We start from the raw sequence: 9,910 nt of genomic DNA, 5'->3' as shown, positions 1-9,910 counted from the left end.
CAAAAGCTTTTTAGCTTGATAATAGTCCTATTTGTTTACTTTTGGTTTTGTTTCTCTTGCCATTAAAAGATGCACCCCCAAAGCATCGCTGCAGTTGATGTCCAGAAGTGTATCACCTATGCTTTCTTTTAACTATTTTATGGTTTCAGGTTTCTAATCAAGTCTTTAGTCCTTTTTGAATTAAGTTTTGTATATGAGTTAAGTAAGGACTTATTTTCATTTTTATGTGGATGGAATTCTTTCAGGATTATCAACCTCCTGTAGGAATTACTTTTTTTTTTCTTGGTCACTAAGTTTATTATTGTATTGTCTTTAATGAAAAATCTCATGAGTTGGTTTGTTGGTTCTCCGCAGCCCACTCCTGAGCTTGGAGGAGGCTTGTCTTCTGAGCTACCTGATCTTTCTTCTGGGCAAGAGACATTCTGGGATGGTTCCACAACCTCTTTTTAACTTCTTTCTTAGGCTTCTCACAGGGTGGCTTCTCTCTGATTGCAGCATGCATTTTCTTAGATATCTCTTCCATCATGCCTGGAGTTACATTGTTCTTTATGTATTGAGACAATTGCTTCTTATAAGCAGCTTCATCTTCTCCCATTAAGTAACTTGTGTAATTTGCAACAATCTGACCCATGGTTTGCTTCTGATGTACTTGTACATTGAATTTCTTGCTTCCTGATTCATAGGCATTGATTGTTCGATACTGTGAGGAATAAGTAGACAAGCCTCCACCCACAGCTTATGCAGAGACCTCAGAGCTTTATTTCTAGTGGTAGTTCTGGCAAGTCCTGCCTCCACGTAGCAAGTGAAGGTCTGGGTTAACCATCACTACTTAACACATTGTTTTCACCTCCATTCACTGCCACTTGACCTTCATAGGTTTTTTTTAAAAACAGATTTTCTCTATGACAGACCTACTATGAAGCCTGCAGGTGGGTGGGAGTTCAGTACAATAACACACTGTAGCATGATTTGTTATGCCAGCATTCACACCTTACTTTGGGAGTTCACTAGCATAAGCTGGGCACGATATACTGGCATAAGTGATCTAACAAATGATACCTCCATTGACTACATGAGCTATCATCCTATGTTTGTGTGTGTTGCATTTATTTATTTATTTTTAAAGATTTATTTATTCATACAGAACTGGGGTACAGACCAGAAATGCGGAGGGTGAGAGGATTCACCAGAGACAGAGTGGGGAGCAGAACAGGCAGATCGACGAAGTACACTGCTGAGGGGAGCAGCGGACGGGTCAGGAGAGGTCTGCCGCGCCCTGTGGTCTCCTCCGGGGCAGGTGGGGATCGAACTCATGCAATGGCTTAAGCTTCTTAGTGCAGTGCTTTAACCCGCTGTGCCACCAGGGAGGGCCGTTGCATTTATTTTTATATGAATTACCAATGTTTCTGAGCACAATAGTCAGTTTACCCTCTTGCTTTCTAACCTTCTCCTGATATCTCTGGAAGTAGGCTTTATTCTTGACAACATTAGCAAGCCCCATCCTGCAGGAGAGATACCAGAGCCCGTGGCTTGCCACAGACCTCAGTCAGAGGAGCACTTTGCCAGGGGCGGAAAGAAGGATTACTTTGAAGAAAAATATCTTTCCCAAGATTACACTTTCTTCCAGGGCAGGCCACATGCAATAACTGATCAATATCAGAGTAGAAAAGCTTGGGGTCCCTTGTCCCAACTCAGGACAACTCAAAAGGCTAGCTCTTCTGTAGCTCTTCTTTTTGTGACAAAGAGATAATTTTCCTTCATTAAAAAAAAGAAGAAGAAGAAAATTTATTTTTGACAAAGTCACACAAGTCTAGAGAGAAGTAACTCCACTACATTGGATGCCACAAGTCACACACTGTATTGGTGTTCAACAGAGAAAGAATTGGGAATAGGATGACTCCAACCTCTGAAAAACTGTCATATTTATCAGTTGCTGTGTAACAATAAATTACTCCAAAATGTAGTGACTAAACCCAACAAATATTAGCTCTGTTTCTGGGAGTCAGAAATCCAAACATTGTTTAAATGGATCCCTCTATTTTAAACTCTCCCAAGAGATTACAGTGAAGCTAGTCGGAGCCATAGTTTCATCTCAGTGCTCATTCTGAAAGAAACTGCTTCCTTGATCGCTCAGATGACTGTCAGGAGGCCTCAGAACATCTGCCCCCATCTTCATGCTCGTGTGCTTCCGGAATCCAGGTCCTCACGGACTGCTGACTGAAGATTTTAGCTCCTTATCCCACCGCATGACCTTCTATGTAGAGCTGGTTGCAACAGGGAGGTTTCCTTACCAGAGTGAGAGTGATCCAAGAGAAGAGAGTGAGGAAAATCCCCCAAGACTTAAAATATGGGCCTTTTATAACCCAATCTTGAAAGTAGCATCCCATCAGGAGTTACTAAGACTGTCAACATGCTGTGTCTGCCAACTAAGTCTCCATTGGAATGTAGGTAGTATAAGATGTTTGAGGTACTGTGTGTCTGTTAGGGAAGAAAAGGCTTTTCAGTAAATTGTGCTAGAAGTAATTAATGTCATTGGCAGATGGCACCTAAAATTTTGGTCTCCTGGGTACTTACCTGTTAAAACTCCCTTCTTGATATATGATTATGTTGGAATATTCCCCATATGCTACTGTTTATATAGAAGATATTTTGTAGATTGTGGTTTTTTAATCACTTTAGTTAGTCAAAAGGGAGACTATCTTGGATGGACATGATCCAATCAAATGAGCTTTTTTTTTTTTTTTCCAAGTGAGTTTTTTAAAGTGTATTTCAGCTGCTCCCCTCAACATTGTAGATCTGCCTATTCTGCTCCTCACTCTCTCTCTCTCATGAATCCTGTCACACACCGTCCACCTCTCCCTACCTCTGCCCTATACTCCAGGCAGTTTTTGTATGCATAAGTAAATTAAAAAAAAAGAAAATGTAAGAGAACATAGTATTGACTTTTGGATGGAATAAAATACAAGCTTATAAAAGAAAAGATATACTTGAATACATTAAACAACTTTATATAAACAAATGACACTGTAAAAAAAGTTGGAAAACAAAACATACTGAGATTTGTGATCATAAGACTGGCGCAAAACTTTAATATACAAGATATGTTAAGAACTCTGACAAATCAATAAGAAAGACTTTTTCTGGAGGAAAAAAGTATTTGTAGAAGAAATTCAAATGAACAATAAAGGTGTAAAAATAACTTCCACCTTACTGTTAAGCAAGGAAATGCAAATTAAAGCTACAATGTAGCAGTATTTGCAACAGTTTTAAAATCTAGCAGTACCAATGAAGCAAGGATATTAAAAAAAATTGTGAACTGGTTGAGTTACTTACGGGAGCAACCAGTATGTGCATGTTTTTTTGTTTTGAGCACTAATTCTTCTGCAGATGTTTAAGAAAATGGAAACTTCAGATACCTCCACTCCAGAAATTCTACTTGTAGAATTACCTTAGAAAAGCATAAGAATGAACATTAGAAAAACAAAAAATGAACAATGATGTTTAGGGCACCATTGCTTAAAGTAGCAAAATTTGTAAGCTACAGAAAAGTCTGCCACTTAGGAAATTGGATAAATTTTTATTAAGATAATCTCCTTATAACCATCATTTAAGCTCCCACCCCAGAAATATCTCCCATGTGCCCTATTCATGTACCTCATAACTGTTATCCTGAGTTTTACAGTAGTCATTTTCTTCCATAAAAAAAATATGTCACCCAGTTGCACAATCTGTGAAGACTTGGCAACTGCTGCACTTCTCAGTCACTATTCCAGTTTGTTGTAAGAACCTTAGGTCAGCCTAAGTGGAAAGACATCTTCATATTTTTAAAGAAAGGGGTTTAGCTAGAACAAAATGGAAATGGACTAATTTTCTATAATACACACCAAATTCTTTTGCTTTATGTGGTAAGTTTATGTTTTGCTTGGGGAGAAATTTTAGCTTAACACTTGCTGTATTGATGATCCTAAAGAAAACTCCCAGGTTTGGTAACTCCTTAAAAGGACTCAGCATTCAGTATACAGTGGTACTAATAGCTAATATCTATTACAGAGAAAGGATACATAGTAGTATCAGCAAAGTGTAAAGTCAGGGTAAAACCTGGCAGGTGCAGCTCCCCTGGAGAATGACACAGGACGTGCTTAGTTCTTCCAGCAATGAGTGAGATGTGTAAAATGCTGTTTACTAGGGAAACTCATCGAGACTTGGTGCTCAGGGCTTTTTTTATGGAATGTTTGTCATGTAAGCATGCTCAAAAGCTTTGGCATATATCAAAATTCCAAATTTCTAGAAGAAAAGCAATTGTAAGCATAAACCACATTAGTTGAACCAGCAGTTTAGGGCAATCTTATCAGCCAGGGAAAGTTTTATATGACTTCAGGGAACTGTTTATCAGCCAAGTTCCCAGATGCCAGCCAGGGGCCAACTTTTCAAGGAGAACTTTCCAAGGGTAGGCTGTGTCAGGCTGTAGCATTGACTCTTTTCTACAAAGTCTACCCTATTTAGCAAAGTATTTTTATTTTTAAAAATATTTATTTATGTATATAAGAACTGGGGTACAGGTCAGAGTTGTGGGGGGCGGTGAGAAGATTCACCAGAGACAGATGGGGAGCAGAACAGGAAAATGTACTAAAATACAATGCTGAGGGGAGCAGAGGGTGGGTCAGGAGAGGCCATGCCATGTGGATCACTTCCCTAGCCAGGGATCGAACTCATGCTGCAGTGGCTGCTGAGAGCTTCAGTGCTGCCTTTTTAACCATTGTGTCACTAGGGAGGGCCTAACAAGGTACTTATAGAAAATTATTATCAGTAGGAACCCATACAGCAGGGTGAAAAGCAAATAATAAGACTGACTTCCTTTATGCCCTCTAAGGCTTTTGGATTTATGTTTTAAGGTCAATCTTAAAAGTATACATACGACACTATTTTAGCTTCAGAGGCAACATAATGATTTGACATTTGTATATATTGCAAAATATAATAAGTTTGTTTACCAAATTTTCTTAGCAACTCTCATTTGAAATACCATGCTATTTGTGATATGTAACCATGGGGTGTATCTCCATGAGATACACTACATTACCTTGACTTACTTATTTTATTTGTAACTGGAAAATGCAACCCTCCTCCTTCTGGTAACATCAATCTCTTTTCTTTCTCTGTGATTCTGGTTTAGTTTTGTTTGGTTTTGCTTGCTTGTTTAGCTTTCAAATATAAGTAAATCATACGGGACTTTACTTTCTCCTTCTGACTTATTTCATTTAGCACAATATCCTCAAGGTCAAGCTATAAGGTCTCCTTAAGTTTTGTATAAAGCTTATTGCCTAATCCGAACCATTAATTCAAACATAGTACAACTCTGGCTAGTGATTCCAAGCCAACCTGCATGCCTTCCAGGACTGTGGTAGTCCATGATTATGAAGGCATACACACAAAAAGTATCATCTGAGAGAGCATCCTTGGAAACAAAGAATTTGCAATTCTAAGTCACCCAGTAAAGACATATTTTTGTTCAGGCAATACAAGTCTCTTAGTGTGGCTTCCCACTGTCGTGCTTTTGTCCTAGTATTCTTGGTCTAGCTCAAATAATTCTGTTGATTTTGGTTTTGGAAGGATTATCTGGGCCCTCCCTGGTGGTGCAATGAATTAAAGCACAGTACTACAAGTGAGCTGCAGCAGCTTCATCCCCGCCCTGGGAGGTGACCCACATGGCACAGCAGACCTCTCCTGTCTCATCTGCTGCGCCCCTCAGCAGTGTACTTTGTCAATCTGCCTGTTCTGCTCCCCACTCTGTCTGTGGTGAATCCTCTTACTTCCTCTACACTTCTGGCCTGCACCCCAGTTCCGTATGCATAAATAAATAAATCTTCAAAAAACAAAAGGATTATCTGAAGGCAAGTCGGTTTCAATCAGTTCTGCTTGCCTGTGGCATCAGTTTATTTGCCTCTCAAGTGTGGACAACACCTAGAGGTATTCATGGAAGAGGTGGGAGCCTGCCGGCTCGCAGCTGGTGCTGGGAGGTTTGATCATAAGCTCAGCAGTCAGGTTGAATCAAGAGTTCACCACATCTTAGTAACTCTGACATTTAGGAGCAGTTTTGAATGACAAAAGTCATTAATGCTCTTCTTTGCCTACATCTCTCAGGTACCAGGTTTCATTTTCTCGCTGTTATTACAAAATTGGTATGTCTTACTTGGTAATCAAAACTTTACAGCTTTTTCCCAATCATTTTTTATTCTTATCTAGACCTTTCAACAGGAAGAATGGGTTGGAAACAGGAGGTTGAGAGTTTAGCTAAGCTACCCTGTGGTCTTGCTGCCTGGACATCCATCTTGTTTTTCCAAACAGCTGGCAGTGACCTCAAACTGACCCCAGTCCCCTTCTGCAAGCACATGCCTGAGATAGCAGCCAGAGCCACAAGCAAATGTAAATTCCTGATGGCTTCTTCCATAGCAGCATGTGGTTTGTCAAAAGTCCGCTCTTAGATGTGAACTGCGCTATCTGGCCTTAACCTGGGACCCCCAAAGTGTTTCACTCACAAAGTCTAATAACACGTGTCCAGACCTTCCTCTGTGGTCCTGTGTGGCCCGGCGGGGCTCCCAGGTGTTCCTCTAGGACCTAAACTTCTGTAATTTAATTCCTCTGTGGTTTGTTGTTGAACCACAACTTACCACCCACACCCTGTGCTCTACTTAATGTGTCAATTTAAGCAATTCATAAGAGTGACAGAAGAATTTATCTCGAAGAACAGTTTTACTGTAATTTAACCAGAAAGGCATATCATGTTTAGATACCTAGTGTATCTAGGTAGCCTTGGGGTTAGCACAAGTTCCTGAATTTTGAAACATCTTCAGAATGTGTTTATATTTTATTCCCTTCATCCTGGTCATTTGTTCAGTAAACAGTCTAGGAAAAATCAGTCTCTGTCTGGGGACAATTATATTTAATTATCAAGCAGGCTATCCGTCCATTATTGCAAATTTCAAATCACGTTGAAAGTCAAACAAGAGTTCGCGGATGGAGGCGGTCCTGAGAGGGTGAGGGATCCCAGTTGTCCAGGTGGGTGGAGCCCCACTCCCCACCCTGTGCTCTTCCAACTTGCAGCTTTTGACAGGAATCACAAGTTAGGGCTCCTGTGATCAGTCACTTCAGTGCAATTAGTCTTTGCAGTATTGAGGGACTAGTTGGGATTCAGATGGCTCCATCAGAAAACAAGTCCTACCCAATGGGCACACACACACAGTCCAGCCCGCCAACATTGGTGGTGTTTTTCTGGGCTTCAACAGGGATGTGCTCAGTCTGCCGTAGCCCTGTCTGAGTTCTGTCCTTTGAGCCCAAGTCTACTTCCAGACTTAATAACTGTTCTTCACAGACATTATCAGGTTTTCGTCTATTGTCAGGTCCAGGCATAGGGTATCTGAATTCAGAATTCAAAAAATAAAATAAAATAAAATAAAATAAAAAATAGCCCTCTGACTTTTCTTTAGCAGCAGCAAAGCGGAGAGACTCCAGGGCCAGACAGCAGGGTTTCAAGTCCTTTAATCTTGCCAGTCTTAGAATCAAAACCCTAAGAATCCAATACTAAGTTGCAAGGATATGCATATTAGACTGAAACATTAGTATGTATCTGATTTTTCAAGCAGTTATTAGCAAACTCAAAACTTTTTAAGACTCAAAAAGTATATATATATATTTTTAATTTTTTTTTAAAGATTTATTTATTTATTCATACAGAACTGGGGTACAGGCCAGAGGCTCAGGGGCGGTGAGAGGCTTCACCAGAGACAGAGTGGGGAGCAGAACAGGCAGATCGACGAAATACACTGCTGAGGGGAGCAGTGGGCGGGTCAGGAGAGGTCTGGCTCGCCATGTGGTCTCCTCCCGGGCAGGCGGCAGGCGGGGATCGAACTCATGCGGAAGTGGCTTCAGATTCTCAGTGCTGTGCTTTAACACACTGCGCCACCAGGGAGGGCCTCAAAAAGTATATTTTTCTAGGGAAATGATCTTTTTATGTTTACTCCCCAAAAGCATCAGCAGGGAAAAATCATTAGAAAAAAGTTATAAACAGTTATATATATTTTTTAATATTCAAATATTCAAAGAGTTTAAATTTTAACCCATTCATCAGCAATAAATGGCAAGGAATCATGTTCTACTAATATGTTTTATGTGGCCACTTTTCCTGATTGGAATAATCCCTGTAACATTTATAAAATTATAAGAATATAATATTTTATATCAATTTGTTTCATGCATCTAGATGTGATAACATAAATGAAAAGGCATTTAATCAACTTTTTTTTTTTCATTTTACATTAACTCAAATCTCTAGCAGTAAACTTCATTTTCAAGGTTAAAGTTAATCCTGGTGTTCAAGGGGCCACTGAACCAGACAATAGAGTATTATTTCATCTGCTCTCCTTTTCCCCTGAAGTGTCTAAAATTTGCTCCAGCACTAGGATTGACAATCTTTTTCTTTTCCCATTTAAAGGAGTGAACAATACAAATATTTAACATTTCAACTCACCCAAATGGCTTTCTTTTTGGTATTATTGTACCCTTTCTTGCTTTATCTGAAGGAGAGAACAAAACCCAAGAACATCTAGACTATACTTTTTAACTCCTTTCACTTTTGCTGCCATGACCAAAAGCATCATGGATCCAATTAGCCAATTCTCCTGGGTGTTGAAACTGTCATTTTCAAAAATCCATATATAACCTATATTTGTCACAAGAAATACCATCTCAAGGCTGTTTCATATTATAAGTGAATAGGAAGCCATTGGCCATTGAAGGCTCATTGAACAGCCATTGGGCTGTTTCATATTATAAGTGAGTAGGAAGCCATTGGGCATTGAAGGTTCTTCACTGTGTCCTCTTCATCCTTTTTTCGAAACACATTTCAGTGAGCTGGGATTATTTTTTAGCAAATCCCATTTCTGACACCAACTAGCAATCCTAATTTGGGGATTTCCTAGAAGGATCCACAGGACCGAACATATAGTTGTACTCATTGATAAGATTACTACACTGAAAGGCTACAAATCAAATTAGAAAAAAAGAAAAAGCACGATGTCTAGAGGAAACAGGCAAAAGCTTCTTAAAGTGATGACCGATAGGCTGTGATTAATTCTTCCAGCAGTGAAGTGAGTTGGGGCAATACATGTGAAATGTCTAGGTGCTCACTAGAGACTCAGTGCCCAGGACTATTACTAGATGCTTGTCATGCAAATATGGACTGAATGTATGATCCTCTAAAGTTCATGTGTGGACATTTAGTATAAAATATTTGGTTATTTGGAGGTAGGGTCTTCAAGAGAAAATAGGTCATGGAGGTGGAACCATTATAAATCAATAGTCAATCTGTTACAGAACAGGGAGAGGGGCACCCCAGGACCCCCAAAACTGCCCATTCTAAATAGGTTATGCCATCCGCTGCATCAAGACAAAACTTATACAACCTTTAATGGAAGAAAACTTTAATACAATTAGTGTGCAATATAGAAAAGACAAAGAAAATAGTTTCTAAATCAAACACCCAAAGTTACCCATCCCCTCATGGGTAAAAGTGACCCAAAAGGGATTGATCCAAAGCAAGGCCTAAAATCCCTCCACAGGTCTAAAGCACCTTCCAGCAGGGACCCATAGAAGAGTCAGAAATGGCCAGACAAGTCTGGGAGGAAAAAAACAAAACCAAAATCAAGATAAACACTGCCATTGGTAACCTCCCCATGGGTCTCTCTCTGGCACCTGTTTTAACCAGTCCAGGACCAAGAAGCAAGTGTCCTTCTTCACATGTCTCTCTGCTCCTCGTGCCTTCTTCAGGTCTCTTCCTCATTCTCTGCTGTTTTCTTCCTTCCTTAGTCTCTCCAGCTTCCTCTCCTTCTTGATAAGCTCCACCTTTTTGGGGTGG

General features: G+C 39.9%; 1 pseudogene; it reads right to left on the bottom strand.

Annotated features, from left to right (window-relative positions):
- Positions 1-325: 325 nt before the first annotated feature.
- LOC101634522 overlaps positions 326-9,910 on the bottom strand; it is a 10,591-nt pseudogene continuing 1,006 nt past the window's right edge.

Source organism: Condylura cristata, unplaced genomic scaffold, assembly GCF_000260355.1.
Source record: "Condylura cristata isolate star-nosed mole 26May11 unplaced genomic scaffold, ConCri1.0 scaffold00003, whole genome shotgun sequence".
NCBI classification, from domain to species: domain Eukaryota; kingdom Metazoa; phylum Chordata; class Mammalia; order Eulipotyphla; family Talpidae; genus Condylura; species Condylura cristata.
Note: the sequence above shows the minus strand (reverse complement) of the source record. Positions and strands in the feature narration are given on the sequence as shown.